A 15,564-nucleotide genomic window follows, 5' to 3' on the forward strand; every position below is an offset into this window, starting at 1 on the left:
AAGGGCAAGGTCTGCAAGAAAGGATCCACCGCTATCAGCCTACAGGAGAAGCTGTGTGATGGCTTTGCCAGCATGCAGGTGGCTGGGCACTGCACTGGTAAGAGAACTGTAACTAAAGACACTCCAATAAGTGAGAGAGATGAGTTAAAAACCAATCGTGTTGCCTTTCTATTCCTTTTATTCCTTGTCTGCTCTCCTGGCAGTGCTGGGATCAAGGTACTATAGTATTGCGTACCCTCCCCCTCGAGGCATAATTTTGCTCTGCCAGCCTCCTGGGACCAGACATCTCCCTGACCTGCTTTTCACTCCCTACTGTTGTGCAGGGTGAGGAGCTAGCTCTGAGCAGGCAACTACACCCATTCTTGTACTGCTAGTCTCCTGCTTGGAGGGATAGCTGCATTCTGGCCCCACCGCTCCAAAGAGACATCTTTCAAATAGGGATCAAATTCCACACCTCCATGTCTTAGAGGTACTTTCAGCCCAGAGTTGTAGGTGCTGTAACTGACGCATCAGATCTGCTCTCCCGAGGCTGGACATCCCGGTACTTTTATTGTAGCACAGAGAACTGGGCTCATGGATACTCCTGTATGTCCTTCTCTGCTGTGTTTTCCAGATCTATTTTAAGCTGTGTCTTATCTTGATGACTAAATGACACTAATGGTGTCATATACTGGGTACGCCAAAGCCATCCTCTCTCCAAGTCATGCCAATAGTGCCTTGCTTATGCGAGATTCCTCTGCTCTCTCAGGTGCCCCATGTTAATAATAGCACTTCTCAGCCCTTTATAAAAGGCTTTTCAGCTGTAGATGCCAGCGTTGTGCAAAGCCCTGTTCTAACAGACTTGTGTGTAAAGGGATGCGGTGGCTTGCCCGAGTTCTCACAGCAAGGCCAGGGCAGAGCCAGAACTCAGGTCTCCTTGCTCTGTTCACCATACTGCTTCCTTGTAGAGAAAAAGTGTGTGGGATTGGCCTTGAGGGCACCACTGGAGTGGCAGAGGGCATCTGACCAGGCCTAAGTGAGCTGGTACTGACAGAGATAAAAGGCTATATTTTTACAAACCCACATCAGCTGCCTCATTGCATCTCTTTTGTTGCTGAAAATGCAAACAGTTCATTAGTTCCTCTGAGTAGGGCTGACTCTGTCAGGGCTAAAGGAAGCTGCACTCTGGCTGGCATGACATGAACTCTGGTGAAGGAGAAACACTTAGCTAAATTCAATGCAACACAGGTTTGGGAAATCTCTAATTACAGGAGAAGCCAGGTAGTATTTCCTCTGTTAATTATTTTGCATGTCCTTGTTCTCCAAAGATGATGAATAGCTTCACTCCTGGCAAAGAACCATCGGCACTTCATGCAGAACTTTGAACACTGTTTTGTTCAGAGACAATGACATTTTCTTTTCATCTCTTTTCCTTAGTTTTTAATTGCTAAGAATATTTGCATGAAAATAGGCTCTTTGTTTCTTGAATCCATCTGCTCCTGCTGTTTATTTCCCACCTGAAATCAGAATCCATTCTTGTTGCATCACAAGCAATTTCTCCTACAGCTATTAGTAAAGCCAGGAGGAGGAACTAGCATAACTTCAGGAACAGATTAAGTATCAGAGCCACTGAATTTATTAATAAGCATACGCTACTTATGTAAACACAAGTCTGCATAAACATGGTTGCTTCACTTTTGGTCAAATTAGCACGTGCACACACATGCACCCTTGTATCATATACATAGTTCCATAAATACATCTTGGTGCACACACAACTGGTCATTATTTATTACATAGTGTTCTAGTTGGACATGCTCTTTACAGACACCCAGGTAGCTGTGGTCCTTGCTCTGAAATGCAATCATGGGGGCAGATGTGAACAAAGGAAGAGGCACATAAAAAGGAGCAGGTGCAATCCTAATTGACCATGAGCCCAATGTGTTTTAAGGAGCTACTGGAAGGATGAGATGAGGGAGATAAGTGTCAGCGGAAGTAAAGGCATAATGCTGGAGTGGAAGGAAGCATTCAGGAGAGGAGGGCATAGGGTATATGCAGTAGGTGAAGACAAGGATTGATGAGAAGGCAGGTGGGAACTTTAAACTGATGAAATAAAGCCTTCCTCTGCATTGCCTTGCATTGTGTGTGTGATTGTTTTCACCTATGCAAAGTGGGCATAAAATATGCAATCAGCCTGGTCACGTTCTCACCCTGGTGAGGGGTGGGACTGCATAGGGGGCGAGGTAGTGGAGAATCAGGGCCATGAATATGAGGCTGAAGAGGCGAGGACACCGCTGAAGGAGGCAAAGAGAAGCAGCTGATTTTTAGCTGTGGCATTTTGGGTAGACTTGAGATCAGAGAGGCAATGGGGCCATGCACCAACCATCTCCACCCATAGAGATGGTCCCATGTTTCTGTTCAGAGAGCAGCATAAGATCACACAGTGCTTTACAAACTCCTAGATGGACAAGGTTCCTATGCTTATTTACTCTAGGCCCAGATCCACTAAAGGTATGTAGGTGTCTAAACCCCATACTTTGGCTCCTCTGCAATCTGCAAAACTCCTGCTGATCCCTGTAGGTATTTAAACTCAGTCGGCACTTAAATTTTCAGGTAAAAGTTCCCCGGATACCTATGTTCCTGCCCTGGGCATGCACGCTGCTGCTTGATGTCTGGATGCCTCTCTCCTTCATAAGTGGCAGAACAATTCACAAAGCTGGAGGAAAATAGACGTTCTGCCATGTGCATGCAGGGCCTGATGTGGTAGGAGTACTCAGAGGCTGCCTATCAGATCAGTCCCATTGAAACTCGAACCTGAGGAGGTGCTGGTGCTCAGCACTGTATACTCCTCTTGTAATGGTTTTAGATCACTCATCTGGGATGTGGGAGACCCAGGTTAAATTCCCACCTCTCAGGAGAGTGCTCTAACAGCTGAGCTAATGGGATATTCTGATGTGAGGTGTTCTCCTGTTGAAGCTGTTCTCCTGTGAGGCAACAGGATAGAGTGTGATTGGTGCAAGGGGACTGGATGCAGGGTCTCCCGCATGAGTGCTCTAACCACTGGACTACAGAGTCATTCTCCCAGTCTCTCTCTGGCTCAGTGACTGTTCCACTTTGGTGAAATATTTAAATAGTCATTGGGCCAGAGAGAGAGAGAGACTGTGAGAGTGACTCTATACCCAGTGGTTAGAGTACCCTCTGAGGAGGTGGGAGACCCTGGGTCCAGTCCCCCTGTTCCAGACGTTTTCACTGCTCAGAGTTGGAGCCCACCCTTAGTGCCTCATATTCCAGAGGTACTGAACACCTACAACATCCCTTGAGCTCAGCTGCGACTGCACGCACTCAGCACTCCTGCAAATCTCCCTAGTCTAAACTGGATGTTTATGCTACACAGGACAGTGGTGCAGGTGAAGGAACCACTAGTAGGAGCACTAGAAAGGCTTACAAATATAGTGGTTTCTAGGGAGGGGTTGGGCGACGAGAGCGTGTGTTGCTCTCTGCTTGAGCATGCTAGGAGTTTGGGAATAAAGAGGTTTATCCTTATCGCACAGCGTATCTTGGCATCACATTTGGGAATCTTGTTTTCTCTTTTTAAAGAAACAGTCAAGATGTTCAAAGCCTCAGTTTGGCTTTCACTTAGCCATGAGCCACCAGTCTTTTAAAATCAGATGAGTATTTTTGTTTCTGAAAGTTAGAAGTTTTAGGGCTTATTCTTCATGGGGAAATAATCTAGAATTGCTTTTGTGAAATAGCTGTTCCATTCTAGATCCACATGTAGCCACTCTTACTCTGCATGAGTGCCTTTAAGGGGGTTACTTAAAAGTTTGAAGATAAACCATATAATTGCTCTACAGTGCCCCTTTAAATAAAATAAATGGGTAGTAATAATATTGCAAGTTTATAGCATTTAGCACCTCTGCACCACTTTTCATTTCCAGCATTTTATACGAAACCCCTCAAACAGTACGAGCCTCCTTTTTGAACTGACTGAGACCTGGAGATGGCATAAGGTTAGGCGCCTAGGCAAAGCTCACCCAGTAACCTTGGTTATGAGTTTAATAGCGTGAATCTGACATTCTTTATACCGTTTTGTAAGGCTGGGAGCATGAGAGTAAATATCCAAGGTTTGAATATATAAAGGTCCAGCATGGACTAAGTGCTAATAAGTGAGACCTACCCATGTAAGCAAAGTATATAGAGCATCAATTACTGTTGTTGCTGCCTAGGGGCAGAGCTAGAAGGACTGATTAGTTCATTTCAGGAATGGGAAGCTCAGCTTGGTATCTGACTACTGCATTGAAATAAGAATGAGTTGCCAGGGAAACAAGAGCTGAACCTACCACTTTGAGCAATCTGCAGTGACTGCATGAAATCGTGCCATGCCACTCAGAAAAATGAACAGTAGATTGTTATATGGGTCTGTGTGCAGTGTTAAGTTTGCATTGCATTTCCACAGAGCTGTTTTCGTCCATTCTAGCCTGTCAGAGCCAGTTTCCTGCACCGGTCTCACCCCAAGGATCTGACACAGACTTTCGCTCTTGTTGCTATAAAATCCTGTATCCCTTCTCCTTGCACCTTCCCTGATTTATTTACTCGATGGGATTCACTGCGCTGCCAACTTTGCTTTGTGTTTTTCTTATATTCATGAGTTGTATTGCAGCTGTCGTATCCTTATGCAGCAGGAGGAAGGAGATGGAATTAGATTCAGAGCAGAGAGAGACTGCCAATAGTCCGTGCTAGTCAGGGCACTGTTTTAATTTTGAGTTAGTTTTCTGCTCATTAGTGTGGCTGTTATTTTATCTGATATTTGTATGGCCTCCTGTGATAGGTATCTAACCACCCTACAGCAAAACCCCTCGTGAAAGTGAAAGGCTGATATCAGCTCAGGTAGGTGTTGTGCAAGCTTATATAGGAATTGCTAGACTGGCTCAGACCTAAGGTCCACATAGTCCAGTATCCTGTGTTTAATGGCAGCTAGTACCAGATGTTTAAGAGGGGCGGGGTATAAGAAACCCCGTAATAGGCAGATGTGGACTAATCTGCCCCACATGAAAGTCTCATCCTAATATTGTTTTCAGCCCTGAAGCATAAGGTTTTATATTGCTTCCAAAACTCTTTTGTTAGCATCTTTATAACTAGACGTTCCTGTTATCCATCTAAGCATCCACTTCCTTTTTGAATTTTGCTAAATTCTTAGTCTCAATGTCACCCTGTGGCACTAAGTTCCACAGTCTAATTACATGCAGGTGGAAAAAAATATTTCCTTTTATGAGTTTTGAATTTTCAGCCTTTTCACTGATTGTCCCCTTGGCCTTGTGTTGAGACTTTTTCCCATCTGTGCCAGTGCATTTCTGTCATGACCTGCTTGGACCTCTCCTGAGCAGAAGCTGCCAATTGTGTGTGGTTTATGAAGGGCAGAAATGAAGAGTGGGATGTGAATCAAAACTGGATATTTTTTTCAGTGGTGCCCAAATGTAGGATTTTCTCCTGGGTCTCCAGTGCTGAAACGCTAATACACTAAATACGTAATACTCTACCATATGGGTCAATGGGACTTGTGCCATTGATTTAAATGGGAGTGGGAATAGGCCCTAAATCAGTGAATTTGAATGTTACTACCCAGTGGCAACAGCTCTGATGCAAAATGCACAAGTCTGATCCCAAATCACCATCCATGTGCTCAAGACAAATGCCTCAGTGCCAGGGACTACCAGCCCAGATGACCATATTTCATTTTTTTGTGTTCTTTCAGTAGCTATAGGAAACTAGCCAGAAAAATTCCAGTAAATCAGCTGCTAAGTCAGTAACAGGGACTGGGAAGTAGGACCTGAGTCTCAGCTGTTACTGAGAAGAGCTGTGTCTAGCTTCTCTGGCTTTCTCTTGGCTGGTTTGGTGCGAGGCTGTCGAGCAGCACCGGAGGGCTTGGGTTCATGTCAGCTGGATAGACACAGTAGAATCTGACAGGTTGTCAGTGCTCCAGGGACAGAGAAGCTGTTACTAGCTGACTTTCCTATCTTGCTGCTGGTTTTCTCTTTTCTAGGGAGCATATTTACTAGTCTGTGTGCAGCTGCAAGCTGGCAGGACGTGGCTGCACTCTCCCTAGCACATCATGCACCGATTACCACAAGCCTGGCTGATCTCATGTGGCATCATCCAGGTGCTGGCAGTACGACACCACACTACATTAGTGTGGCTAATTATACGGTACTTTTTAGGAGAGTTCTCCCTATGGTTGCAAAACCACAGTATATTTTTGTAGCTAACGATCCTTTTGGCAATGGAATAGCCTGGGAAAGCAGAACCGTTCCTCCCAGGCGGGCACGGCAATGCCTTTTGAGTGTGAGATTTCTGAAAAAAAGGAAGTGCGGAGAGGTGGGATTTGTTGTCTTTATTTCATGCGGGCTGATGACTGCTGCCACAGATAGGGTTGCGTCTTGCTAAACCAGGTTCATTTGTTTAGCTGCACTTTAAAGGGAATTTCCCCAAATAAGCTTCAATGTGTCTGTGTAAAAATACCCTAACTTGCCCTCCTGACCCTTACTGGGAGCAAGGCTGGGAGAGGAACAAGCTCTTCCACTCAGAGGCTGCAATGCCTTGACTACCTCTTCTTTCCCCTGTCTGCAGCCTTGTGTACTCACTTATTTAAAGGCATTTATTAACTTACAGGAATATGCCCCATACTCAACATGGAGTGAGGCCTGACTGCTCAAAATGGGAGGTGTTTGCATTACTTTGGCACATAAGAATTACTCTACCAGATCAGACCAGTAGCCCATCTAGCCAAGTGTCCAATTTTTTACAATGGCCAGCACCCGGGCTTCAGAGGAAGATGGAATTCCCCATAGTAGAATAACTCGCTGTCACATTCTGGAGTGCAATCCCGACCAGTGAAAAGTTATGTCACCTCTTACCTGTAACTCTGAAATGTCTTAAAAGCTTTGCTACATTAGCTCTTTACCTGGGACACTCACAGTTAGCAACAAGCATGTACCCTGTCTACATATTGAGCAGCCCTGGGCCAATGCTTTGAATGTTGAAGCCTGCCTGCAATACCACTCATCACCACCAGCCTTGGCTAACAACTGGTAAGGTGACTCCAAACTCTCCACAACCCTGAATTTCTCCCAAAATGTGAGTTCTGAAATGTCCAGCCCTGTCCTGGAACAATCAGAAGAACGTTAAGGGTCGTTGCTCCTTTAAAGAGAGAAAAGCGCATTGCAGCTTATTAAGTGGGGTAAATACACCCTTCCCTTCAAATGCAACTCTGAGTTTGTTTATAGTAAAAATAAAACTAATTTATTAACAATAGGACATAGCTTAAGTGATGCCATGTAAAAGGAATGTAAGCAGAGATGGTTACACATAAATAGAAGTGAAAACGCACATCTGAAAATCTAAAACTTAACCTAGCAAGGTACAGGCTTTGTTCAACATGGTTTCTCTCACCAATCATTCTTCTTCCCAGCCATGGCTGATTTTTCCTTCAGTCAGAACCTTCCACAGAAGTACAAGGGCTTCCCTTGTCTTCCAATATGAAAGATCTTTCTCCTTGCCTAAGCAGGTTTCTTGCTTATATTCAGTTCCCAGAGACTTCAATGCACCTGCTCCCCGCTTTGGTTGAAGAAACCATCTTTCTCAGCTTGCAAGAGCTCTGGCCCCTTATGTCTGTCTAGTGATGAATGCCGAAGTAAATTCCAGCATATATCCATAACTCTTAATACACATCATATACATATCATGCAAGAATATTAATGATTGGTGAGTTATTAGTTTCCAGTGATAATTACATGCTGCCTATTAGATACAGATTGTGATATCAGTGAATTGGGGTACACCGAACACATCAGGCCAGCTGAAACTCATTGTCTGATTACCAGTGAGCCCCTTGCTCTCTGGCACTGGGATGATCTTAGGGTCATACCTGGCCAAAGGGGAAATAACAAAGTACAAGTAAACCTTGTAGGTTAGTGAATGCGTTTGATTGGCTGCCCCTCTCTTGGCCTCTATTTGCCACTCTTAAAACCATTGCAAATGGTTCTCCATTGCTCTTGGACCCACAGTACAGTAACTCCTCACTTAACATCGTTCCAGGTAACGTTGGTTCATTGTTATGTTGCTGAACTATTAGAGAACGTATTAATTTAAAGTTGCACAATGTTTGTTATAATGTTGTTTGGCTGTAGAGACTTGGAACCAGGGTGGGCTAGCAGCTCCCCGTCAGCTCTCCTCCATGCTCCTGAGCACTCCTGCCCACCGGCAGCCCCGCAGATCAGCAACTGTCCCCTCCCTCCCCGTGCCTCCTGCCTGCAGCAATCCGCTCCCCTCCCATACCTGTTGTGCGGTGTTCAGGAGGCTGTGGGGGGAGAGGGGAGGAGCAAGGATGTGGTGTGCTCTGGGGCGGGGGGGAGGGAGAAGAGCAGGGGTGGGAAGCGGTGCAGTGAGCGTGGGGGTGGGCCTGGGGCAGAGCACCCTCTGGCACTTTGGAAAGAACAGCAAGAGGAGCAGCCAGACAATCCACCCTCTGACTCCACCACCTCAACCAAGTTCCACAATCATCCTTGCTGAATACGGTATTACATTGTTTAAAATTGTTTAAAACTGATACTGTATATGTATATAATGTCTTTTGTCTGGTGAAAAAAATTTCCCTGGAACCTGACACCCCCCCCCCCCGGCTTTACATTAATTCTTATGGGGAAAGTGGATTCGCTTAACGTTGTTTAGCTTAAAGTCACATTTTTTAAGAATTCAAATTAAGTGAGGAGTTACGGTACCAACATTTTCAAAATTCTTCTCTTATTAGAAAGGATGGTGACAATTCTGCCCAGTGTAGATTCTTACATACCATCACCATCGTATCTGCACACCTTCTAGGGGTGCATTAAGCAATGCTGCCATCCACTAAACTTTAGTAGCCCCCTTTTTCCCCTGTAACCGTATTATGTGAATCAAAGAGAGGGTAAGCTCGCTGCAAAAGGACTGAAGAAGTAGCATTCCTGTGGTACAACCAAGTAGGGTAAGGCAGTGAGAGCTTCTTTTGGTCCAGAATGCAGAACTAAGCCTAGCCAAAAACTGGTAGACCTCACCGTCTCAGGTAAGGGGTTTTAACTAGCGTCAGCCTATGGATGAAAGCTAAACTGAGTCCAGATGAATTAAAACTAGTGTGCCTTAAAATTGCTTACTTTTGGGCCGGGCCTTTCAGAACAGGGGACTCAGTTCAGGTGATCCACTCAGCTTGATTATGTCTTAATCCACAGCTATCTCCCAGTGCTCTTGGAATGCCTGTGACAGGGTGGCTGGGCTTTCTGCTGTAGGGTATGTGGATTATAATGACTGCTCTGCTAGTGCCTTCCTCCTCATGCGTGCCTTTACTCTGTGTCAGGGCCAAATCCATGAAGCATAGCCTTTCTCGTCACTCTTACCCATGTTGGAGTAAGTTGTGTTCTCACTTACACCCATGCAGAAAGCCGGGGGGGGGGGGCAGCAGGGGTTTAACTGAGCTCAGAATTTGACACCTTGTGTTGTGCTAAGGTACACACAGTGTTTGGGCTCTTTGTACTGTTTTAATAAGGCTAGCACATGGCTTTCGACAGGGTAGGTCATGGTCAGACCAAAAATTAGCCAACCAGGACCCTTTCCAGGGAATCAGCGCTGTTCTGTATTGTACAAAAGCCTTTGAGCTGTGAACTGAACACAGCAGCAGCTCCACGATACCAAACGAGGTGACTGGACAACAGTTCCCAGCTGCTGGGCTTGGATAGTGTTACGCTATTTTATGTCTATTGATACTCCATTGGAAAGAATTGTTAGAGACACACTAGTCCACAATGGCTGCTGAATCATTTGGATGTGCCGCAGATCTGACAGCTGTGCATGGTACTCAGACCAGGCCACAACGTACGGGAACCAATGTACGGGAAGCATTTGGAGAAACTGAAGCAACTGTAATGAGAGAGGGTATCACAGAAGTAGGAGTGGGCATTAGTTCCCTACTTTAGTCATCCAACCTGACTGATGGTGCATGCGGAATAGGAGGATGGGCTGCTCAGCCTAATAATTGCCTTATGCTTGCAGAAGGACAGGTTTCTGAGTAAAGCATAGGCGTAGGAACCAAGCCATCTGGGTTCTAGTCACAGCTCTGCTCCAGTTAAAGTGGTGTGGCCTATGCCAAGTCACTTAACCTTCCTGTGCCTCTATGCCCCACCCCCCTCCTCCCATGAAATAGGAACACTGATACTTCTGCTCAACCGTGCTGTGAAACTGTGTTCATTGTAGCTTGTAAAACATTTTGCACTGCCAGGCCTGGAAAGTTAGCTGAGGCTCTGGCCAGTGCAATGGTGATTTCTATTCAGAGATGTCATTGATTACTCTTCACTTCACAGCACATTACCCTGGAAACCACAGCTCAGGTCCAGTAAGGGACAGTTTGGTTTCTACAGTGCCTTTTATACTGCAGGTATCCTACAGGGCAGGGATAATAACTATACCTAAACCGACTAGCCTTAACAGGCTCAGCAAAAGCTCATCCATGGCTGTGGAGTGTCTCCACACATCCATCCCCAGCCACGCTTATTTAAAATGGAAGAGTGTGTTATGGGGAGAGTGCAATAGGATCTATATCAGCTCCCTGGCAAGCCATCAGGGCCTGCCGTTTAACATCGCAGCTGAAGAACAGTGCTGGGCTCTCTTACACTCAGCCCTGACTTGCTGTAAGGAAGGCTGTGCTGGGTACAGGGTGAGGCAACAGAAGAAGGTGAAGGCACGTATGCCAAAGAGAGTATAGGTTGCAGCCTCGTGGTAGTTGCTTTTTTCGTTTTACTTTCCTCTCTTTTGACCCCAGCCTCTAACATGGTGCATGTCAAACCAACATTCAGGATGTTACAGGGTCTATGTAACTCACGCTCCCTCTCATTACATGTTAGTAAGTGAATGTAAATCTTAGTAAGTGATGGGCATGCTACAGTTTACATTTTCTTATATTCACCTTTGAATTTGGGTCACAGAGTGCAGTCTGAGCCATGCTCCCATCACATGCATGTATTCTCTGTGGTGCCAGACAACATGGGAATGTAACTTTTTGTGTCAGGGCCAGATCTGCCGCTGCTATAAATGGGCACAGATTCATTGACTTCAACAGTGCTAGCCCCAGCTAAGGATCTGACCCTGTATATGCCATGTAGCATTTTTACAGTTAAAGTGTTTTATAGGTCAGCTTTACTGACCTACCAACTACTCCTCATTTACACACATGCTAGATACTAACTAATAGGCTAAATTCTCTGAGTCTAGTGACTTCAGGGGAATTACACCAGGGATAAATTCAGCCTAGTTAGAGAAATTATTTTTTTCCTCTAAACTAACTGGCAGTTTAAGTTTTGTTGCACAAAGTCCAATAAAGCAACGAGGAGGACTTGTGGCACCTTAGAGACAAACAAATTTATTTGAGCATAAGCTTATGATCAAATAAATTGGTTAGTCTCTAAGGTGCCACATGGTCTCCTCGTTCTTTTTGCTGATACAGACTAACACGACTACCACTCTGAATCCAATAACTACGTTATTTGTCTGCAAAGCCAGTTTAAGACCATGTAATTCCAAGGAATCGCCAAGTACAGCTTGTCACACCCAAGTAAATAAAGCACTTACACGAGAATGCTCCATCTCACCACGTTGCACAAATGGTCTATTCCTGTCTTCTTTTCCAAAGTTAATGTGCCAATATATGGCTGCTGTGGCCTTGCCTAGTGCATCTCTCCTGAAACACAATGGACCCTGATGTCTTCAGGGCTGAGGCTGCAGAGAGCTTGAGCAAGGGCTCCCAGAAGCCCCCGCAGAGTTGTGCTCTGGGGAGGATTCCATCCACTGTAGCACGTATGAGCATTGTGTGGTCATCGGCTCCAGAACGATGAATGTCCACTACCTGTTGGGGCAGGTGGCAAAGTCTTTTCTCTGCTGCACCCTGCGGCTGTGCCTTTTGAAACGTTCACTTGCCATGTGGCTTTGTACAGGGAGAGATTTGAGCCCTAACCATAAGGGGACTTTGTACAATAGTTTGCATTGCCTCTTGTAACGTTTTTGTTTTTAGTGGTGTCTGTACCTAGTTCAGCATGGCCACCTGACCATGTTAATGTTTTAGGGTACACGATGATGTCCCCTGTGTGGCACAGGTTTAGGAGTGTAAATGAAGCCAGTATTCATTCCATAACACTCCCTCTCAGCAGACGCCTTTCTGTCTCCCTTTTAGAAGCATATGGTGTATGGACAGAGACCCTTTAGGGGCATGCAGCTTTCAGAAGACGCTTACCCTGTCTCTTGCCTATGTGGGCCACATAGTTCACAGCTAAAGGGGGAGAGAGTGAACAATCCCCATGATCGCAAAACAGTTTCAAGATGGCGCAAGAGCCAAGTCTTTGACAATGTATTACATTGACAAGGTGTTACACTAGATTTCTGTTGTGTGCTGAAGGCTGAACTTGCAACTGAACTGGATAAATGGCTGTTAAACCTTACTGCAATCAGTGGGTGAACAGGGACAAGACATTTCCTTTACTTTAGACCTGCTCATGGGAACTGGCTATGAGGAATCGTTTGTCACTCAGTTGCCAGACAGTGTGATTTTGGGGGGGGAGGGGGGGGGGAATGGGAGAGAGGGAAGCATCAACCTGTAGAAGAGCTACTTTTTGAAAAATGGGCCAGTTTTTCCACTTCTTGACAGCACAGCCATGAAACTGGAATGCAGAATATCAGAGGCAAGTTTCTCAGACATGCCAGCGTAGGTGTTTTATAGTACCTCTATAAACTAGCCTGTCCATGTCAGCGTCTGGAAACAAGCCTAGAACGCATATTGAAGTTCAGAACATACAGGAAAGGAGGAAAAAAATCCTCTCTATGGCTCCTCGGATCAACACCACACAGTGAGTGGGACATGAAGCTTCACAGCAAGAAGCTAGACCCCATGAGGTTCTCTAACTCTCCATCTATGGCATGTTCTTCATGGTCTCCCCTTGGAAGTCGTAGGAAAGCAACACAGAGGGCAGGGTAGGTGAAGGATTGGGATAGTTTCTGCAAATTGGGGTAAGATGCTGATGAGAAAGAGCCCTAATGTAGCCATTTTTTAACCTGAAGGGTTCTTCCCCTTCTTTTTGGAAGCTCTACAGGATTGTCCCTAATTTTGTAGCATATGCTTTCAGGACTTTGCACTCTGGCCAACACCTTCTTGGCTGAGAGGTACACGATTGTCAATTGTCCCAACTCTTGCAAGAGCGGTCTGGCAACGGCCTGGCCAGGTGCAACTTAAGACGCTTCCCTCCCCTCCCCTGGAGCTCAGCATGCTACCTCTGCAGCAGATGGATAACTTGAGTCTCCCCTGCTGGGTGTCAGCTGCCATTTTGAATTCACACTCCAGCCCGAGTCTTTTAAAATAGAGAAGATGACAGCACTGCGGGGGGAAAAAGAGTGTTTATAAATTTTTATTAATTTTTTTAAAAATAACATATTTCATTTCTTGGTGTGTGTACTTGTTTCCTTAGGTTAAGTAGTAGGCAGAGATAGACAATGTGAAACAGCTTTCCCTGGCGGCCTTGTGAAGCAGGACAGGAGTGTAACAGCTGGGAAAAGGGAGGCCCTAAGAACTGAAATGTTTGGCGCGCTAGTGCCCATCAAATGCACACATACATTCTAACACTTGGTTTGGATTAACATCTAAAATTACTGAGAGATACAATTTCAGCACTTAAATATACAAACTGAAATCCAAGCACTTGAACACGATTCTTAACTCTAAGTTCAAAGTTATTGCACATAAGACATTTTAATATGTTTCAGGCTACACGCTGTTGCTCCTCTCTGAACTTTGTTAGTTTCTTTCATTAAGCATATAATTAAAAACAAAATGAACATGTTTTGAACACCTTCAAAATACTTATCTATTAGTGGTTTTAATATACATAGCTCTCGATCACCAGTGAGCTAATTGCCAGTTTGGAGGAGAAGAAAGAAAGAGGTGGATAAAAGGTTTAAAGCCATGGCGCTAGATTTTGTAGAGTTAGGGTAGTTCCATAGTAAAAGAGAAGTGTATGGGAAAGAGCCACAGGAAGCTTGAATGCAAAAACAGAGAATGATCAGCCACACTTGAAAAGCCTACAGCTGAGACAGTGCCCTCTACGTGCCTTAGGATTCCATCTGCCCACTTTGCATCTTCCTGGATCCCACCTCTCATTCTGTTCACCTTGACCAGAAGGCTAAGACTCCTTTCCATGTCCAGCTGCCCCATTCCTACTTTTCCAGGGGAAGGGGGTGTGTGCTGCTGTGCAATGCAAGGCCCTTCCTCTGATGCTCTGAGTCTGAGCCTGGTGCTTCCAGTGCCCTCCTAGCTCCTGCCATCTCTGGGGCTGAGAACCAGGAATGGAAGCTAGGTCTTCTGCACAGCAGTGAAGATCACTAGCCACCGGGTCAGAAGGCCAGTCATAGATATTGCAATGGCTTAGTTCATTCTTAAGAAAAAAAACTTTAACAAAACAAGTGTAGCTAGACATTTCCTCTCCTAACTCCCCTCCTGCCAATGACACATTGTGCTAGCACAACTGCTTATGATGTGGGCAGGTACGATGGCCGAGCTGCTTGCTAAGAAGATGGTGGTGATATCGCAGCTGATTCCTATGGGAATGGTGGTGGTGTCAATTAAACAAACAAGAATCCCAGCACATAGGTGTCGTATTTACAACCAGGAAAAATTAGAGTAGGGAGGGTATTCCTGTTGTTAAACTACCTTGTGTGCGTGTTGGCAGGGAGGTAGAGCTCTGGAAAGCAAAAGGCTGCAGATGATTTGTGTGTTTGTTCCTTTGTTTATATTTTGGCTTCTGCAGCTAAAGGAGGAGCTGACCTCTGCAGCAATATAGGCCTTGTTAGCAGAGGCAAACACCTCCAGTGGAGTCTTTCACTGCTGAACTGAATCCTAGCACAACCAGTGCAGCCTTGAGCCTGGTTGAGACCGAAGGACTCCAATGCCTTAATAACTAGCCCAAAACTCAGCAGCAAGCCCCACTGTCTCAGGGGAAGAAGGGGGCTCCACATAGCTAGAGTGCTTTGGGATTAGAAAATTGCTCCTTTGATTCAAAAACATATTTACAGGTTATTAAATGTGCACAACTGGAAGCAACTCCAGTACCAGAGACAAGCAGGCATAAAGCAAACAAGAGAGACTGGAACTGCCCCAAAAGGCAATGACAACGGGTGGGATGTAATAATGAGCTTATAGGAATGAAAAGTCAAGCATGTGTTATGGTTTGTGAGGTGATGCTGATGGTGGAAAAAATCCAATACTAAACACAAACTCTAAGAAAAACAGAACATTTCAAGTAGCGCACTGACTGAGAAGGTCATCCCCTTCGGGAGTGGCACATTCAACTACACTGTCCCCTCATCAGTCATGGTCAATTAGTCTTTCCTCAGAAGATCAGGAGAAATAGCTGAATAAGGGGGATAAGCGGTCTGTATTTATTAGAGAGAGATTGGGTGGAAAGGAACGTAAAGCGTTCCACACAGCAAGGTGCGTTTATTATCACAGCTGGCTACATAACAGTGTTC

General features: G+C 45.3%; 1 protein-coding gene across 1 annotated transcript in view; it reads left to right on the plus strand.

Annotated features, from left to right (window-relative positions):
• Positions 1-15,564, plus strand: part of TYSND1 (trypsin like peroxisomal matrix peptidase 1) — a 33,937-nt gene that overhangs the window by 17,069 nt on the left and 1,304 nt on the right. The window lies entirely within an intron of this gene.

This window comes from Eretmochelys imbricata, chromosome 7, assembly GCF_965152235.1.
Source record: "Eretmochelys imbricata isolate rEreImb1 chromosome 7, rEreImb1.hap1, whole genome shotgun sequence".
NCBI lineage: Eukaryota > Metazoa > Chordata > Testudines > Cheloniidae > Eretmochelys > Eretmochelys imbricata.